This window comes from Tachypleus tridentatus, chromosome 1 (genome assembly GCF_004210375.1).
Source record: "Tachypleus tridentatus isolate NWPU-2018 chromosome 1, ASM421037v1, whole genome shotgun sequence".
Classification (NCBI taxonomy): domain Eukaryota; kingdom Metazoa; phylum Arthropoda; class Merostomata; order Xiphosura; family Limulidae; genus Tachypleus; species Tachypleus tridentatus.
Genome location: NC_134825.1, coordinates 16,861,942 through 16,883,184, shown reverse-complemented (window position 1 = coordinate 16,883,184; position 21,243 = coordinate 16,861,942). Strand labels below are relative to the sequence as shown.

The 21,243-nt window shown below is 32.9% G+C and overlaps 1 protein-coding gene and 1 long non-coding RNA gene across 3 annotated transcripts in view; both read left to right on the top strand.

Moving 5' to 3' along the window:
- The window catches only part of LOC143243870 (PDZ domain-containing RING finger protein 4-like), a 283,466-nt gene that overhangs the window by 81,713 nt on the left and 180,510 nt on the right, over window positions 1–21,243 (top strand). The window lies entirely within an intron of this gene.
- On the top strand, window positions 8,252–15,627 carry LOC143244058 (uncharacterized). The gene is made up of 3 exons (XR_013024891.1): window positions 8,252–8,534; window positions 11,790–11,867; window positions 14,478–15,627. It is a non-coding gene; the product is annotated as an uncharacterized LOC143244058 (long non-coding RNA).

Sequence of the window (21,243 nt, the reverse complement as noted above, 5' to 3'; positions counted from 1 at the left end):
CACAGAAAAAATGTTTTGGTTGTGGGATCTAGTGATTTGTTCATAATTAATGATATTGGCTAATGGCCTGAGTGGCTTTGACAGAACAAAGAGGTAGCAAGTTTTGTTACAATATTTTGTTTATATGGATAGATAAAATAATTGGAAATGGTAATTTTGATTAATTTCCTGATAATTGATATAACTGAAATTTCTATTAATTGAGTGTTGGAATAATGAAAAAACAGTAATAATTAAAAATAGTAATTTTGAGTTTCACTTGCTAATCAGTGTAGGAGCATGAGAGAGAGATCAACAAACACAAATAGGTCAGTTCAGGAGACTAGTTCAAATGTTTTTGTATAATTATTTATTTAAAGACTATTTTCATATTATGTTAACTTTATAAATTCTGTTGTAATTTGTTTTGTTAAATGTTATTTCTTTAAACATTGTTTAGAGAAAACAATTGATCAAATGTTATCATTATTCTCACAACATGAAAATGGAGACTTAAGATTATTGTTAGAAGTAGTAGCTCATTGACAGTTTAGTTATATATTAATCTTGTTTTTATTGTGATTTCCATTAGGAGAAAGTTTATGACCTGCCTATATTACTTTAGTTCTGAATGGCACATTTTAAATTAATTCTTTCTGTTAAAATGTTTGAAGTTATTTTATCAGAATTATTTAACCTATTTTTGTTCCTCTAGTGTCATAATAAATTATAAATTTAAATTTACCACATAATATGAAGAAAGTAGTACATGTGTAACACTTCAACTTTTACATCTTGGATGTTCTGAACCTGTTAAGATTGCTTTGTCCAGAATACATTTTGAAACAATTATATGGATGAAGCAGAAAAACCTTGGTTAACAAATATGTTCATTTCTATATCTCTGTGGATCAGTTATATGTTTTAATTTACAGTTGCTGAATATCTGGTAAAGTAAGCTGCAGTATCTCCAACTCTTTAACATGTTAATAATTGTAGAGAAGAATTCCCTCACATTTTATCATGGAAACACTGAGTAGTAAAGACCAGGAATGTATGGAAACTGATGTTAGAGATATTACAGACCTGAATGTGGCAGTTATGTCTAGTGATAATCAAAGTATTCTGGCTTTAGGTAGGTTGTTTAATTGGAAAGCACTCTTGAGATATGCTTTAGAAATTATTCTTTGATTGTATATATATTGAAGTAACTCAGTAGTTTCATTACAGTTAGTTTTCCTGGAGATATCTCTCCTTTTTTACTGATATTAATTTTCAGTATTAATCCTATCCATCCCTGAATATCTTATGTTTTAAAATTTCTGTGATAATTAATCCAAAATTGCATACAAAATAAAATTATAAATGTCATAATATGGTTTCAAGTTTCTTTGTCAGGATAGAATAACTCATAAACTTCCAAATTATTAACTGTAAGTTTTTATTTTGCTTCCTCCAACAAATTTGTAATGTTTAATTATATTTCCTGCATTCACTGATACAGTTTGTGAGTATAAAAACAAAGCTAAAAACCTGTAAACTATGATCTATTTACATTTGTATAATATCTACCTCTGACCTTGTATTAAGAAACCTGTAAACTTTGTTACTTCTTTTTAGTTATTAGCACAAATGGTTCAAAACTGTATTTTTCAAGTTCATTGCAAAAAAGTGTAAAATTTTCTTTGTTGTCATTGATTTGTAATAAAGCTTCCTTCCTCTTTATATGAAAAGTTTTAAATATTCAGTGCTAAATTTTGGGCACATTAAGGCTTTGCAGGTTTAGTTCCTCGAAATTATGGAAGTTTTAATAGTTTTATGTAAGATGGAAAAAGTATGTGGACTTATCTGCATTATTATTTATTTTGTTAAAGTAATTGTTTTTGCAGTTTATATTTTGTATACTCATTCTGTTGTAACTTTGTACAAAATGGATTACGTGAAGGTCCAGATCTTGATCAATTGTATTCCTTTAAACACCATTTCATAAATTTGTAATAAATTTCATATCTTCCTTTATTGTATCAAAACAATATTTTTTGTGAAATATCTGTAACATCTCTAAACTGAAGAAAATACAAATGATTTGGTTCTATGAACGTATATTTTACAGCCGTTATACTTAATTTTTTCACACCAATAATTCTCTGAAAAACGTTGTTTTATTGGTTTCTTCAAGATTTTGAAATACTTTCTGTATTGATAAAGCCTGAGATGATAGAGTTTGAGTTTTATATATAATTTGTACCTGTTATATCAGCCTACTGATTTGAAAATCAGCTGAAATCTACAGATATTAACCTTCTGTAGAAATGTTAGAGTAATACACAACATAATAGGTAGAGCAATGATGATCATTTAATTATGCAAATCCTTTATCACAATTCGAGCAATACAAACTTAAGCCAAGTGAACCTTTCAACGTACTTTTGACCGTATCTATGAGAAGAACAAATAACAGAAAAACGGCCAGACTGATTTTCATTAGAACGAGAACACTTGACCCTTGATATATCCCCCAAATATATCTATTGTAAAACATGTAAAAGAATTTAATTACATGAAAAGACTTTCCCCTTCTTCACCCTACATAATCAAATAACTTGTTATTGTCTCTCTCTTTAACTTGTAAATTTCCTTATATGTTAATAGCTGAGCGTGAAATCTAAACTGTAAACAAGCCTGTCTCTCTGGCTTCTCCATTTGACTAGGACTAATGGATAGTGAGTTTAATTCCTGTACTAAAATAACAAATATACATATTAATTCAAGCTTCATAAAACATAAAAAATATTAATAAAGGGGGAAATATGCTTACAAAGTAAAAACCACTTTTTGTATCACATTACAGAAGTAGATAATGTTTGTTACATAATCTTCCTAAACATTGCAAAATCAATTGACCAATATGCGTTACAGGCTGACTTTACATACATAGACTTGATCTTCAATCTGTAGTTATATATTTATACCATATACATCTGAGAACATTAAATATATGAATAGATACTTTAATATATGATCTTCTAGAAACAGATCAATACAACTGTACTACATTACTTGGCTCAGCGATAAGACACAGGGCTAATAACGCTACAAATCGCTACTGAGCTTTGCATCCGGTCTAGAACTGAGTAATTTATTGACGATCCAAAAGTCCACGACGAGCAGATCAGTGCTGAGTTGATATTGTCACGCCTCGCTTAAGCTAGCTAGCTTGATTGGCCTCACACCACTGACCTTTTACCGAGGAAGAAATGGTAATGTCCGAAGTTAATTCACTAAACTTGAATAGTTTGTAATGTTCGAAATCCATAAACGTTTCTTGCTAAATTCTGTAGTTTTTCAATTAATAGGCATTAAACACAATTATACTTTCCGAGATCTATAATACACTAACTGTAGCTGTCCAATAATGATCTTGGCTAGTTGCTCTTATACGAATCACGTGAGTTTCATGAAGTTGAAACTATGTTCAAAAATGCGCTAGTATTTGTGTTAAAAATATCGTTGATTATTGTTCTCGCGAATCTTCTATACATTTAGAGAACAGGTGGGACATGCGCAATACACAGCCAACGATATACGTCACAAGCAAAAAGAAAATATGCTGAAACAAGAGTAGGTATTAAAATTAACATACAATGATGAATCCGTTACATCTTCCTCCTTAGATATTTAAATACAATACACTGTGAAAAAAATGTACAGATTCAAATATCAAGACAATTAACACAAATAACCATATGAGATTAATTTACTCAGCACATGAATGTGCTTAAACACAAATGTTATCTTATTGGCCTAACGTAGTCAATAATCACATGATTTAGATGTTTTTCGAGTGTTGGTACAGATTTTAAAGGAGCAATGTGGATTTTCTGGTAAGGTTTACTGACCAGCTGGAAGATATGAACAGTTTTACAAAACCGGGAAACCTTTTGCCTAATTTTTGTCCAAAAGAAATGTCTCGTAATTTTGTCACACGTCTTGCTGACTCCTAAATGACCTCTCATGGAAAGTTAATGGACTAGTTTCAACATATCAGAACAATATGCTTTTGGAAAAAAACAAAAAAACAATTTGATAAATTAGCCCAGTTCTCAAGAGCTGGATTATTTGGTAATCTCGTTTTTCTCATGAGCACGCCATTTTTGAAAAAGTAACCATTTGGAACTTTCTTCAGTCCATCTTTTGGAAGTGCAGTTTTAATTAATGAAGAGATAAGCAGATCCTTTTCCTGCTCAGTGATCAGTTTACTTCTCATAAACAGAACTTCACCAGTTGAATCAGATTCCTCATTTCTATCACTGTCATTCACCGATGAATTGCTAGTAGTATAGTTATTCACAAGATCCTCATTGGGTCTAAAATATGCCCAAGACAAATCCATAATATCATCCTCTGAACAAGTCTATCATTTCTTTTAGGCTTAATTTCTTTGTCTACGTTAAAGTCACAGAACATGAGGGAAAACTTTTGGATTCTCCTCAACAACAACAACATCTTTATATGAAATAATGATCGACTCACTAATCGTATTGAGTTTGGCAACAAATTTTCCCCTAGACAAATCGTTTCCCAACAATAATGACACATTATTAATTGACAGACTAGGTCTCACTTCAACCACAACTAGTCCCAAAACTAGGTTGGATGTTAAATAAATGTTGTGAAGAGGAACATTATCAAAGCCAGTCTCAACACCCTGAGTAATAACAGACACAGCAATGGCAGAACTCGAATCCAAAGTCAATATACCCTCTAACATTTATTGGTTGAGTCGCTCCAGTATCAAATAAAATACGTATGAGTATGAGATTAGCAGTGTTATTTGTGAAATTACAGAACCAACAGACACAAAAAGTTTAAATTTCTCCCTAACTGTATTAGCACTTCTATCAATGGTCAAATCATCAACATCAAATGATCTGGTGAAACAACCTCCATATATGGACACAGATGCACTGGGTGTTCCCTCTTTTCTTTTTAAAACTCCAGCAATCGGGCATAATATTACCAGGTTTTTATTGAAATGGCAGACAGGCTTTGATGATTTTGATGAAGTTTTTGTCCTGACTGCCATAAGATTTCGAACGGCAAGAGCAGGATTTTCTTTATATATATAATCCTCAACTTTAGTAGATTGAAAAGGTACAGGCTTTTGCTTAGTTGGCATGAATTTCTTTTCATACAAATAAGTTTTGAGATCGTAACTTGTACAGTATTGAAATTCCCAAATTAAACATAATTGACTTAAGTTACCAAAACTGTTACCATAGTTACCAATATGCATAGAATTACATCATCGATCAGAATAAACCTCTTTTTCATGGGCGTATTCCATATAAGTTTGACTATCATGCTTGTGGTAACATCAAAGCTTTTGGTGATAACCTTCTGGAACCTGGTTGTATGCTTTGAGGATAGCTGCATCTTATCATAATTTGTACAATTTTCTAGAAAGAAAGCAGCATAAGCTTCGTGTACTTTACCAGTCAAAACACTCTGCAGGAATAATGCCCATTTATTGGTAGGCTATTCCATGATTTGGGCAACTATCTCAAAATGTTGTAAATATTTATCAACTTCATTTTCATTAAATGGTGGTACTTTAATATGTCGAATGAGTTTAGAGTTATCATTTTACCTTAGTTAATTGGTTAGTTGAATCTAAAATTCATTTCTTTTGGCCTCATTTCTGTCCTGGCTCTGATATAGTCCTGTTCGGCCTCGAAATGTTTACTTTCTCTTTCCACTTAGTTACGGGCTTCTTTCTTGCTTAAACTAATGCTGGTTTTTCTTAGCTAGCCTCACACCCTTACAAACTAACTTTTTCCGGCAAATATATTTAATTTCAATGTAGAAATAATAAAGACCAAAGTAATTCAGGGTATTTAAACAGTATATAATGTTCGAAATCTTTGAACATTCCTGGTCAAATTCTGTAATTGTCCAATTAATAGGCTTTAATCACAATTAAAACTTCATTGAACTACAACATACTGACTGTAGTTGACTAACAATACCACTCTTCTTCTATCTCTTAGATACTAAGCTACTTTTACATGAACCATGCAAGTTTCTTGAAGTCTCAATAATGATCTAGCACGTTTTCGTAAAACAAATATTGTTGATTCCAACTCCCACGAATCTTCTACAAAGTTGGGAGAACAGGCAGGACTTGCGCAATACACAGTCAAGAATATACATCAAATGCAAAAAAGAAAACTATTCTAAAACAAGCGTAGGTATCAAAAATATAACGTTAAATCCATTACACCATATAAAAAACCGAAAATATTATTTCACATCCTCCACCTGCAAAACTTGATAAGGCTTAACAACCAACGGAAAACAGTAAGCATTACTAGAAAATAACTGTTTGGTATGCAATTTCATTTACTGTTCTATGTTTTAAGAAAACTAAACTTAGAACTTATTTGTAAATAGTTATAATCTATGTATATATAATGTATTATAACTGAAAGGTGATTGTATTTTACAAAATGGTGATTTATTAAAACACAACCAAGACAGATCATTTTGTGAAGGCCAAAATCCACGGACTTGCAATGCTATAATCAGGGGTTCGATTCCCCTCAGTGGATTTAGCAGAGAGCCCCATATGGCTTTGCTATAAGAAAACACACATACACTTAAGAATAGTAAAACTTAACCCAAGTAAGGAAGTCTTGTTATATTTACTGGTAATATGTAAATGTTTGTGAAGATATACTTAATAATTCAAAAATTATAGCATGAAAACTTTTAGAAGCACGAAATGGTTACAAGGTCAGGCCCTATGATCTAACCCATGCTGAAAGAGTTAATGAAGTCAAATTATGGGTGATTTAATTTCAAGCATATAGATCGGGAAAGACTAGAATCAATCGATAAGAGATAGGTTTTGAAAACTGTTCAAGATAGCTTTATTCCCAAATTAGTCAGGGAACCTTCAAGAAACAATGCTACATTAGAGCCATAAATTATTTTTTACATTTTATGGGTTTAATATAAGAGTGACAATCAACCCCTTAACGTGTTTAGTGAGTTGTAGAATACACTTGAATGGCAAATTCCCCTTCTGGTAAAAATTTAAAAAAGATTATGGTAGATTGGCTTTACTGTTGAGTGGAGTATAAGCACAGTTATTGTGTTGTTCAGTTAATATAATTTTATGAACGATTACCTTCTGAAATTACATATTTTTAATATTACAGTGCTTTGACATATTCTATGTAACAAAAATGAAGTCTTATTTCAGTTTCTCAGTTCTTGGTCTACTCTTTTTCCAGTGACTAGTGGGCCTGGCATGGACAGGTGATTACAGTGCAAGCTCACAGTTGCGAGTTCAAATCACCATTACGCACACGAGGACTATCTGCGCTAGCTGACCCTAATTTAGCAGTGTAAGACTAGAGGGGAGGCAGCTATTCATCATCACCCACCACCAACTCTTGGGCTACTCTTTTACCAATAAATAGTGGGATTGACTGTCACATTATAATGCCCCCACACCTGAAAAGGCGAGCATGTTTGGTGTGATGATGATTCGAACCCGCGACCCTCAGATTAGGAGTCAAGTGCCAATATGTACAATTTTTTTGTTATTTGTGTGTGTTTACATTCATTTGACTTGTTTGGAATATATTATTCTTAACACCATTGGAAATCGTGATGTTCATTTGTTGTTCCAATTCATCACCAATTGTACAGAAAAGCAAGAAAATATGACTAAAAATTTAAAACTATTTATAAAAAAAAACCTACGAAAATATCTTCTGAAGTTTGTATTCAAGCCTAGTAATAATCACTTACTGTGTAAGCAATAAATATAAAGTAACTAAATCAGTTATTACTAATACATGAAGAAAGATGAAAACTGAATTAATTAACACCTTGACTACTTTTAATACTCAAATGATGAGGCTATGCTTCTTAAGGTTCATGAGAATATGTTTCTGGTGAGTTATCAGCTGTAAGTTAAATAATTCTGAAATGTTTATGCAATATGTGATGAACTATTTGTTCTCTTATTCTAATAGACATTTTAAAAAACATTAAATACACACAAAAATACGGCACACAGAATGCACACTAATAATTCAAGATTGTTTGTTTAGAATTGAACACAAAGCTACACCATGACCATCACGGGTGTCAAAAACCTGTTTTCTAGTGATGTAAATCCAAAAAACATACCACTGTGCTGCTGAGGTCAATTCAAGAGAGAGAAATTGTAGTTTTGTATTAGAAACCTAATCTTAAAAACACCTAAGTAATTTTTCAGAGTGCATAAGTGTTTTGTCAAATGTTATCCCTCACACCATCTAATTCTGAGTAAACTGAAACAGTTCTCTCTATATATAAAATAATGTAGTAACTAAATAGTACATGAAGAATTTTTAGATACAAACAATGTTATAAATCTCAGTACATTTCTGATTAGTTGTGATTTTTTATGTAGAAACAAGCATCGAGCTTCAAAAGTGGATGAGACTTGGCCAGTTGAGGATTTTTACCACTATGTTAAGCCAGGACCTGTACAGAATGTGAGTAGTAGTTGTTAAATTTATATATCAGCCCCTAACAATGATGGATGACTAGAATAAAACAATTATGTTAACATAGAGGTTGAATACATTACATTAAAACTATTTTGGAACCTCTCAGTATCGTTACAGTTCAATAATGTCTATCTTATGGTCAAACATAGTTACTATTAGAAAAGGTTCTGTTGTAAGACAGAATACACCACTACTGCTTTCCTTAATCAATCTAAGCGTACAAGGATGATGATTGTCTAGCAGTCAGATCTATGAATGATTTGACCGGTATGTCTTTGTTTGGAAAACATGACACCCGTTTCTTTCTCCAGATGCTTTAGGTATGCAATGGTTGGATGTATGTATTGTGTAAATAGCATGTGTACACGTGAAACTTGTCGATTTTCAGATGGACATACTCTGATTACATTACATACTGTTGTCTGAGACACCAAGATAAGATGGGTTTCACTACTGACACTGATGTTCATGTTTTCTCACCTGTTGCAAGATGCTGCACTTTGTGAGGGGTGTGACATGTTTCAGGTCTCTTTCTGGATGATTTTGACGTATAAATCAAGATGATTTATACATGTATTTTTTTTTTGTTTTCCAATGTCAACATTTTGTGTAGAAAAGGGTTGTTAAATAACCTTTCTAAATGTGATCATTTTTGGTGACGTTGTGCTACCTATGACACCAAAGAGGCTATAAAAGTCCTATGCCTTTCAATGACTACTTATATCAGCTATGGTTTTTGCAACATTTCTTGAACTAATTATTTAAAATTATCTTAGTAGAATTCACTCAACTCTCTTTATACTCTGATGTCTGTACTCAGTCCTCAGTTTAGTCAAATGTATGGGTTATAATATACCCATTTCATTGTTGCAGCAATGCATATATGCCTAAAATTTGAGAATTACTTAATAAACCACGTACATACACAAACAGAAGTTATATAAAAACAAACAAATTCAATATTTTAATGGTGCACAAATACACTCACTGTACTATGATTAGCACTATATTGCAGAAATTTCAATTTCATATTATTTATTAGTGGAGATACTATTACATCCTGGGTAACTCTACTATATGAAGTAAAACCTAACTGATAATCGTTCATTCTGTTTAGGTACACTGGATACAGTATTTCAGTCACCATAACTGATTTTTATAAGCTTGTTCACAAATTATTTGAAAATCTTCAGAACAAACATTATTATGTTCTTCTAATTGATCTGCAAGAGCTGATGTTATCTTTGTGTCAGTTTGTATAAAGAAGATAAAAACTTGTTATGTATGTCATTGACAGTTTATTACTAGTTTCCTTTATGACATACACAAAGGAAAAAATATTTTTAAAAACTGTATGATCCTCTCACAACTCTGCAAGCAACATTTTCCTATAAATAAAATATGGATTTAATAATAAAAAGAATATTGATCAGGGGACACGTGTATATGATGTCAAGGTTACAGGGGTGGCAAAGTGATATACAAGGAAGCTAATAATTACTTTAAAACAACGTTAATTAATTATGTGTGAATTTAGTTAAATATCAGTTTATGTTTTTTTATTTTACAAGCATAGTTTTTTGTGGGGTTGGGGATCATGTCGCTAATTCCATCGTGATTCACGAAGTTGAGGTGATTGGGAACTGAAGGGTTAAAGGTATCATTGCATACAAATCAGTGATGTTCACATCTAATAAAGTAAACGTTGGTAATATAATTGCATGCAAGACAAATAGTTCACTTACATGGATCAGTTCTGTTAGTTTGTACTGGTGAAGGTGATTCTGTCTGTAATATGGAATGTACTAGACAGTCTTTGAAATTCTTCTCACGTTTGAAGGAAATTGGGGGGGGGGGGTATTTGTTGAGAGATTTATTTTCTCTTGTTTGTTAGGTTATGTTGCATTGGGCAATTCTGCTACTCTATCTAGTTAAAGGAAAGTATATGACGACTGAAGCATCTCTGTCACTACGTGGTTTGTCCTTAGACGAGAGATAAAGAATGTGGCAAGTTTTGCCTTTTCATTGGTGTTGTTGGGATAATTCTACTGTCTAGAATAATGAGTAATGTCGTGTGTACTATCAGAGTATAGACATCTCAAATGCAGGGATTGTCCCTTAAGAATGGAGTGTTTGTGATAAGAGGGATGGAGAGATAAAACTGTAAACAGGAATGGTTGTCAGTGGGTTTGTAATGTACGTTGGTAGTATATGTAGACGTGGAAATGTCAATAGTGATGCCTAGAGGTCTGTATGTTTAAGAGGCTGAGAAGCAACTAAACGAGACAATCTTCTATATACCCTTCAATAATGATCTCATTCTCTGTTTAAAGAAACTTATCAAAAATAGTAAAGAAAAACTTAACAAATATTGGCGACAGCTGTTTAATATGTATCACTTTTGTTCAACAGGAAGTTATGCTTAGAAGTTGTGGCAACTGTGTGTCTCACATTTGTTCAACAAGAACTGGTTTTGTACCAGCTGTTTACTATGTCTGTTTTCATTATGGTGCTGACTTACTTTCTTTGTTGTGTTGTTGTATCTTGTGCTTTATGTTTTGTACAGCTTCTGAACTGTTGTATTGTGTATGGGAATAAAAGTATGTTGTTTAGTGATGTTTATGATTAATGTTATGAAATCTTCATGTGTGGATTCATGATGGGGAAAAGTTATGGTTTGTCCAAAGACAAACAAACACAGCCTTTTTGTAACAGAAGTTTGAAGTTACTTCAGTGACTTTTAGCAATGTTAAAAAAATTACAATCTTTTTATAAGAGTATATTTTATAATTCTTTAGTCATAGTTTTTAATCTTATGTATTATTTTGGTTGAAAATATTCAAACTAATCAAGTAGGTTGATGGCAAGTATCAATCTGACGTGAAATTGATCTATGTCACTGTGAGATTGATCTATGTCACTGTGAGATTGATCTATGTCACTGTGAGATTGATCTATGTCACTGTGAGATTGATCTATGTAACTGTGAGATTGATCTATGTCACTGTGAGATTGATCTATGTAACTGTGAGATTGATCTATGTCACTGTGAGATTGATCTATGTCACTGAGTGACGGTTTGATACAAACATTGCAAGTTTAACATTGTCAAACATAAACAAATTTAATTAATTCATGGTTTACATTTGTAACTATTACTTGCAATACAAAAGTAAAATCATTTATAAAGAGAAAAAAAGTATTAGACAATTTAACCTATTGTCATTGTTTTCATTTCAGAACCAACAACAGTAAAGATGTCTATGCTTTCGTTTCTATTCGCACCAGTAGGAATGCCACTTTTATATGTTTATTATGGTAAGTATAATGTTTCTCTTGGCTACATTTGTTTATTTTTACAGTAACGACAGAAAGTGTTCGTACCCCTGCACTGTATTTTTTACTCATAACTTAAAAAGTATCACGATTAGGATAATGAAAGCATAGTATATTATAAATATTATACTAACACACATCTACATAAATTTTTATGTAAATTGAACGACAAATAAACTGTTTATAAACAAATAACCAAACATAGGAGGGGCAGAAAGTGTTTGTGCATCTATTTTAATGGTCAGTTGTGTAGCCTTTCAGGTGAATTACATGGCACAATCTCTCCTCATAGCCCTCCATGATCGTTTGACAGTACTCGACTGGTATTTTCTTCCATTCTTCTTCACAGAAGGCCTCCAACTCTTGCATTGGATGACGCTGATGAACCCTGGTCTTCAACTCATGCCAAACGTTTTCAATTGGGTTGAGATCAGGTGACTGCGATGGCCACTCCAGAATGCTTATATTGTTCCTCTGCAACCAGGATTGCACATATTTTGATGTGTGCTTAGGGTCATTGTCGCGGTGGAAGATCCAACGATGCCCAAGCCATAAGTTCAGAGCATCATTCTTGATATAAGTGCCTAATATATCAACGTACTCTTCTTTTTTCATAATTCCGTTGACACGGTGAAGGCTGTCTACACCAGAAGAGTTGAAGAAACCCCAGAGCATGATCGGGCCACCTCCTTGTTTAACTGTAGAGACAGTGTTCTTTGGAAGATTGCGTTTCCCCTTCTTACGGAAAAGATTGCAAACATCATTGTGGCCGAAAAGCTCGATTTTAGTCTCGTCTGACCAAAGAATACTCTTCCAATAGGTAAAGGGTTTATCTACAAGCTTTCTCGCATACCTCAATCGTGCTTCTAAATGAACAGGCTTTAAATTTGGTGTTCTACGAGGACGGCATGCTTTGAACCCAGAAGAGCCTAACATGTTCGTAACTGTGGAGGTGCTTATTTCAAACCCAGTTTCCCTTACCAGTTTATGTATGTGATTACATTTTAAACTAGGGTTCCTACTAACTTCTCTGAAAACCTTCCTCTTGGTTCTATCTGGAATTTTGGTGGTGCTTCCAAAACGAGGGATGTTAGCAGTTGATCCTGTAAGCTTAAACATGGCACTTATTCTTTGAACAGCAGATTTCGGCACATTAAGTTGTAAAACAATACCGGAAAGAAACATACGAGACCTGTATTTTACAATGATTCGGTTTTTTTAAATCACTGGACAGTTGTTTCTTGTTCACCATGATGACCAAGCAGATAATGATGGAGACGGTGCTAAATTGCCAGAAGTACATTTTTTGCTGACTAAATTCCAATAATTATGAACTCAGTGTCTAGTTCTGGAATGGTATAATGTAGTTTATTCGACAAACTAAACAAAATATTTTACGGGAATATCAGTTTTTTCACACATTCTAAAATGTACAAACACTTTCTGCTCTTCCTATTTTTGATTATTTGTTTATTAACACTTTATTTGTCGTTTAATTTACATAAAAATTTATGTAGATGTGTGTTAGTATAATATTTATAATACACATTACGTCTATTAGTCTAATCGTGATACTTTTTAAGTTATGAGCAAAAAACTACTCGGGACGCAGGGGTACAAACACTTTCTGTCGTAACTGTAGATACCGAGCCATCCAATGGGATCAACCTCCTAATTGTAGTGTTATTAATTTTGAAGTTTACAGCTAATTGGTTGGAAGGAGTAATAGTTTAGAAATACCTGAATATATCTAACGTTTACTATCACAATTTTTAAAATGATTTCGTATATTGAAAATTTGCAATGATACTTATGATTTTTATACTAATTAAATATTTCTAACATGTAAACGACTTACGACTCAGGAGTTATAGAATTAGCAATTAAATTCGAATACTTAATTAGTACCTACACTAGACAAAATAAATTAGATTAAACTGTTATTTACCAATATTGATTAGATTTAATAAATCACTAGTTAAATCATTTAATATAGAATTGATATTTTTGTATTTATTTATTTTCCACTTACCTGAATCTAGGTTCTAATTTAAAGTTGTTTACGAATAACGAAAATTTGTGATGTTGATTAAAGTGAATAAGAATGCTATCACAAAACATGTTAGTTAGCTGGTTTACTAATATACCACTGTTATATTATAATGAAGTTAACGATTAACATGTTACAGTAAAATTGCCCCTATTTGTCGCTGGTCTCATCTTACTTAATATAAAGGTATACCTATTTATGTCTGTAGCTTTGTTTGTTTGTTTGTTTTGGAATTTCGCACAAAGCTACTCGAGGGCTATCTGTGCTAGCCGTCCCTAATTTAGCAGTGTAAGACTAGAGGGAAGGCAGCTAGTCATCACCACCCACCGCCAACTCTTGGGATACTCTTTTACCAACGAATAGTGGGATTGACCGTCACATTATAACGCCCCCACGGCTGGGAGGGCGAGCATATTTAGCGCGACGCGGGCGCGAACCCGCGACCCTCGGATTACGAGTCGCACGCCTTACGCGCTATGCCATGCCAGGCCCATGTCTGTAGCTACAAACAGATTTAGCAAAATTAGTTATTTTTCTTTTAGTATTATAATCTGGAAGCGGAGACAAAGAAATCAGGATCAGGTAGAATATCACAAACTGAATATTCTAACGTAAAACCCGAGGAAATTGTAGAAACAACTTCAAAAGACGCAACAACAAAAGATATTTCAGAAATGTATGACGTGAGTGTTAACAATCATTTAGTTTAAGGTGCTGTTGTGCAACATTTGTGTTTCAAAATTATGCAGTGAACACAGAAATGTAGTTTTACTTTTGTTTATTTGTTGTGAAGCATAAGGCTACACTACACAATGGGCTATCCATGGTGTCTCCACCACTGGTAATGAAACTCAGTTTGAACTTTATAAAGCTTCAGATTTACCACTGGGGTACTAGGAGAGATATATAGTTTGGATACATATATTATTTTCTGTAAAACAGATATTGGGTTCTTTCATATTTTTTGAATGATGTTATTTGTTTTTGTACAACTCTGAACAACAGCTGGTCTGGCGTGTCCTGTTGATAAGTGAGCTACATTTACGAAGTCGAATCCTTCTATCGAGCATGACTTTTGTTACTGCCTTGTGTCCATTATACTGAAACGATCAATTTCACTATCCGTTAGTCAAGAGTAACCCATGTCTAGTTTTGGAATATTACAGTTAGGGGCGGATAGCGGTGATAACCCTAGCTTTGTACAAAATTCAACAACAACAAAAATAAAAGGAAAGTAAGAACTGTTTGTGCCAATCGTCCTTAATTTTAAATTGGTAGACTAAAGAGAATGTAGCTGGCCAACACCACTCACCACATACGCTTGAACTACGATGATGGAATTACGGGATTTTACCGTCACTCTTATCAGGCACTCACAACCCGAAAGTCTAAAGAGTATATTCACAGTAATGGAATTCGATCTATGGACCTTTTTATAACTACTAAGCCACACTGGATAACTGATTGGAGAAACATAACAATATTCTGGATACACACCTAATTAAACATTAAATCTACTGACACATAAAATATAGATTAACAAAAGAGTGAATCCCGAAAAAACACGTACTTTATACTTATTGTACTTACACTTGAAGTATATGTTTGTACATATTGAACTTATATTAAAATTTGAATATACAATCTTAAAACTATTGTGATCGAATGTTAAGCCATTCTTTTGAAGAATTTTCAAATTTCACACTGTGACTTTAAGGAAATAGTTCATCAAAGTTCATATATGAACTTTGATTCTGTGAAAGGTTCTCAGTTAAACTATTTTCTAACAGTGGCGTTTGAAGTTACGAAAATGGTAGAAGAAATTAATAAAAGAAGGGCATATCTGCAGATATGCCTAGTTTCAATAACTGTGATGGGCAAAGTGCAAAGAGCCCATTGTGTAGCTTTGCCTTAAATTCAAACAAACAACGTTTTGGTTAAATTTATATATATATATTTGTTACACTAGAATACCACAAAACCAATGACTTCCAACCATTCCAAAAAACATTGAACATACCGATAGGTAAAATATCTCTATATTTCTGTTGTCTATTGTTAAAACTACTAGGTTTCAGTCAGAATTTTTCTAAAATATTTATTTTATCTGTTGACCGGAGGAAAAATCTCCTCTTCCTTCCCCTGTTCACTAATTTACACCGATTGAGGTACTTGAATACCTGCAACCAAAGTATGGAATTAAAACTTCACCAAAACAACACAGAAATGTTTCACAATTTCTATCCACAAACGGAGAAAAGAAATTGGCAAAAAAACATTTCGTATCAATACATTAATTTCAACGCATAAACTTCCACTTTCTACAACTGAAATTCGTGTTTGGCAATATGCATTCAGAATATTAATATGATAAAAGCGACTAATCAGTTAATCAAATAGAATTAGTCAATACACATCCTGAACTCTTTGTATCAAAGCAAAGACAGACCATATGAGCCCAATATTTCAAGCCAGAGTTATGCAGGACCATCAAAGTGTCTTAGGCCTTAAAAACTAACACGTCTTATGTTCGGTACATCTTACTAGCTTCTTAGCAAATCAAATATAATTAAAAAGGATCAAAATATAGAGAGCAAAACACATTTCTTATAGCCCAAAAATATGTTGAAAAGAAAAGATCATCTTGCTCAGGGACTTGTCACGATCTAGCGGGCATGTTTCTTTAGAAGAGTTGGAACCAAACCAAAATCGTTTTGACTATATTTTAAGTCAGCATGAGCTATCATCACATTCTAATAGAACACAAAATAATCTGTTAACTGGAATAGACTATACACAGATAAAATAAGACAAAAATCGAATCTCACGTTACAGCCAATCAATTCCTCAGACCAATTCACAGCATCACTATCGGGTAAAGTTGGATGAAAGAAACGTAAAAATCATAAGACAACTAATTTGCATGACTCTTTTACCACATGTACATCTCAAATAACATTCGAATTTAAAACCACAATCATGTGCTTCTAATGATTACCCAAGGCTAAACACCATACTAGGGGGTGTGACACCATGCTGAGTTTTTACACTTCTAATATTTATAAACATTGTCGTACCGCGAATAATAAGTTTATCTCAGATAGAACAAAAAAGTATGAGAAGTCTTGACATATTCTTAGAAATAAATATTTTTTTCTTCATACTTGATGTTCTGTTAAACGATATTTTAGAACACTTTTGTCTGTACATTATAATTTCTCCGATGTCAACATTCAAATTGATAAATTTCAACTTTTTATTTTAATTGTATGTTTCCTTTAACATCAACAAAAATTTGCTTTATCTTATTCGTCGATTGAAATATAGGATAAAATATTTTGCTAATATTAAACAAATAAAATAATAATTAAACATGAGGCAGAAGTGCACATTCCTTTTGATACTTATGTAAAGAAGCGCATTAGGCCAATATAACGACAAATTAGCAAACAACGATTTATAGATACAGTGAAGTGATCTACAATGTGTTTCCACAGAATATTGGCCTGTCTTCTTTAAGTATGGTTTTTAACTCAGCAGTACATGGTTTATACATAAACAAAAACACAATAAATGTTTTCAGCAGGGTTATAAATAAAAGTCAAGACTAGTCAAATCTATGGTAGGCGAATAAACGTAACCAAATATGGTTGATGTTGCTATGGCCATTAATTATTACGGCTAAGTAAAATATCGCTTGGTTAACATTAACTTCACATGTGAACAGGAAGAAAACAATCAAATATCATTTCTTAACCTCAAAATTACAAGAATCGACACACAATTCAAAACAGAAATCCACCGAAAAATCACCCATACTGGACTATACGTTCCTTGGGACTCGGCACATGAAACAAAACAAAAAACTCAACATACTAAGAAACCAAATAAACGCAGCCATAAAACTATGCTCACCAGATAAAATTAACGATGAATTAGACAAAATAAAACAATACTTCATCAACATCAATAAGTTTCCTCCACAAACTGTAGAAAACATTATACGCACACATCTAGACAGAAAGCAAAATCAACCAACAAAAGTAAATATATCTCACGAATCAAAAAAATCACGAAACCATATACTGCTGTATACCATATATTCCTGACATCAGCAAACAAATAACCAACATTTGGCAAAAACTAGTAACAAAATATGACATTCCAGTTAATACCAAATTTATTCAAAAACCAGGCACAAAACTGAGGTCTATACTATGTAAAACCTACACTGACAAACACCACACCAACATTATTTATAAAATACAATGTGATAACTGCCACGACTTCTATATTGGAGAAACAAGTAGAAAAATGGAAACCAGGTTCAAAGAACATAAAAAGTCACCTTCACACGTTTTCGAACACTGCAAGTTAAATAAACACAACATAACCATAGAAAACACTCAAATACTAAATAAATAAACAAGCATAAACAAACGCAAAATTAAAGAAGCCTTACTTATACAACAACTTAAACCCAAAATAAACCAATATAAAGGAACGCCTTTATACCTATATTAATAAAATAAACAAAATTATATATTCAAACATCTAACACCGCCCTCTACATTACGACACTCAGTTACACAACCCCTTCCAAACATGTGGTCAGCTTCCGGTCAGTTACCTCTTTCTTTGTGAACCTGACGATGACCGAAGAAGGTCGAAACGTTGTTCGTTCTTCTATGTAAAATATTTTCTCAACTCAAACGAGCCGTTTTTTGCATATAAATTTCTCAACAAGTGGGTTTCTCGACATCACTGATTATAAGGTCTTTATTTCACTGGAAGATTTAATGCCAGAGTGGTAAAATTATTAAAGAAGCTAATGAAATCATGAGATATTTCTGGTTTGAAATGGAATGTCGGTAGAAGCTAGGGTTAATATAGTATTTTGTAAGGTTCTGAACTTCAATAAAAGCCCCACCTATAACGTTTAGGCTATGCTTCCAGACAGTACCACTTTCTTTAAGTTGTTCAATTCAGTTTCTATATCGTTTTTCCAGGTACAAAGTTATAATAAAATGCAGTAGTGAGTTAGTGAATGTAGGGTTCCCCCAAAACCAAAATGTGATTGTTCATTTCACATCCTGTATACATATATATAAATTTGTATATAAAATGTGTATATAAAATGAAATAATTTTAAAGATATTGGTTAGGAACTTCTTAGAAGGCAAGTTTATAAAGAAAACATCTTTATAATATTTCTTCTTCAGGCGTAATACTATCAGACAAGATCGAGTACATGGGAACAACTCAACATGATGTTACTGAAACAATAAGACCTTGTCTTTCTCAGGAGACCTCATCTCTTCAGAGAGCAATCAGTAACTCATGTAGTCGAAAAGCTAACGTCTTCTCTGACGTACTAGAACAGCCAGATCCTCCAGAGATGATTATACCCAAAACGTATGTATTTTGAAGTAAATCCTAACTCTCAGCTTTACTGGTTGTCAGGATCCTCTAGTCACAGTTTATGGGACGCAGATTTGAACTTCGTCACACCAAACACCCTCATCCTTTTTGCCGTGGAGGGTGTAAATGTACTATGACGTATTCATTATTTGTAATTATTGCTTGTATTTCAGTGACCTGTGCAAAGGATCGACGTCGTCGAAAAAGTCACTCAAGAAGCGACTTCAGGTCTTTATAAGATCTGCCAAAAGTACCATCAAAGATATCTTCAGCAGGGAACATGTCTATAGACCTAACAAAGAGGAAAGACAGCAAAATCCGCACAGCTTCAGAAAATCACATTGTTTATTGAGAAGGCTGAGAATTCCCACGTGCTTCAGAAGAAAAAAAAATGGAAGTACTGACAACCAGATTGACTCTGTGTGTCACCACTCATAAGTACGAGGATTAATATAGAATACAGAATTTCTATTCTGCATATACTGAACGCAAACTATTGCATTACAAGAAACAAGTTGTGATACATAAATTGTTACTGTAAAAATTTTGTTCAAGCCATGGTGTGACTAGCCTTATTGCTTCTTAGGATCATCCTAGAAACAAAAATTTTTTACTATACATATATGCATATAATCGTTTCTTGTGGTATACAGTTTAGACGAATGTTAAACACAAAAGCTGTCAGTATAAGTCGCTTTGTGGAGAATGTTGCATGCCTTTTGTATATTTTTATTGTCAATCTGTACATTAACTTATTTCTTCACATGACGTATTAAACCACATTTCAATCACCCTACGTCTGAGGATTCTAACAAAAATTCCCGACCTCTTTCCGAATACACGTGTGGTCGGTTAGTTCTGTTTTTGTCGGATGGCCAGGCGGGTTAAGGCGTTCGAATTGTAATCTGAGGGTCACGGCTGTGAATCCTCGTCGCACCAAACATGCTCGTCCTTTCAGTCGTAGGGGCGTTATAATGTGATGGTAAATCTCACTATTCGTTGGTAAAACAGTAGCCCAAGAGTTGGCAGTGGGTGGTTATGATTAGCTGCCTTTCCTCTAGTTTTACACTGCTAAATTAGAGACAGCTAGTGCAGATAGCCCTTGAGTAGCTTTGTGCGAAATTAATTTAAAAACACAACAAACAATGATGTCATATAAGTGAGACTTAACATTGCAATTTGTATTGTCATGAAGTTAGTAAAACGTGCACATGCCATGAATCATGAGAATAATTATGCACTCTGTTAACATGCAACAAAACAGAGCATGGCACATGAACTTGAAAAACAGGAAATAAAAATATTTGTTGCTCTTCATTTTGTTTTTACTTATCCTTGAAACAAAACACATCAGAGGACCCTTCAGTAAGTATCAATTTTTTTAATATATTTCATCGGTGCATATCTAACCAAAGGTGAAAAGATTATTTGTAATTTTCAGGTTACTTCATTATAGGGGAAAAAATCATTATCCCGGCAATTATCATAACATAATCCTGAAGAAAATAAAGTAAACGTTAATTTCAAAATAGAATCACAACAATTTTAACTGTTGATGGTACCATGTTTAAGGTTAAAACGATGTAGTTATTAAAGGTCAGTATTTACTTCATGTTGAAGTTGATGTTATTGTATTTTGAAATCAGTTATCTGGTCTAGCAAATTAGTTACTAAATATCAAGGCAAAGCTAGTTTAGATCCAAAATAATATTTTATCAGTCAGTAATTTTTTATTTTAGAGGAACGTACAAATCACCTGTATAATTAACTGGGTTTAAAATGATGGATGTTTAACATCATAACTGAAGCGATTTTATCTTAACGATTTTAAATTCCCCTTTATTAGTTCTACCTTTTCAGCTAAATAAAGAAATTTCCCAAAATAAA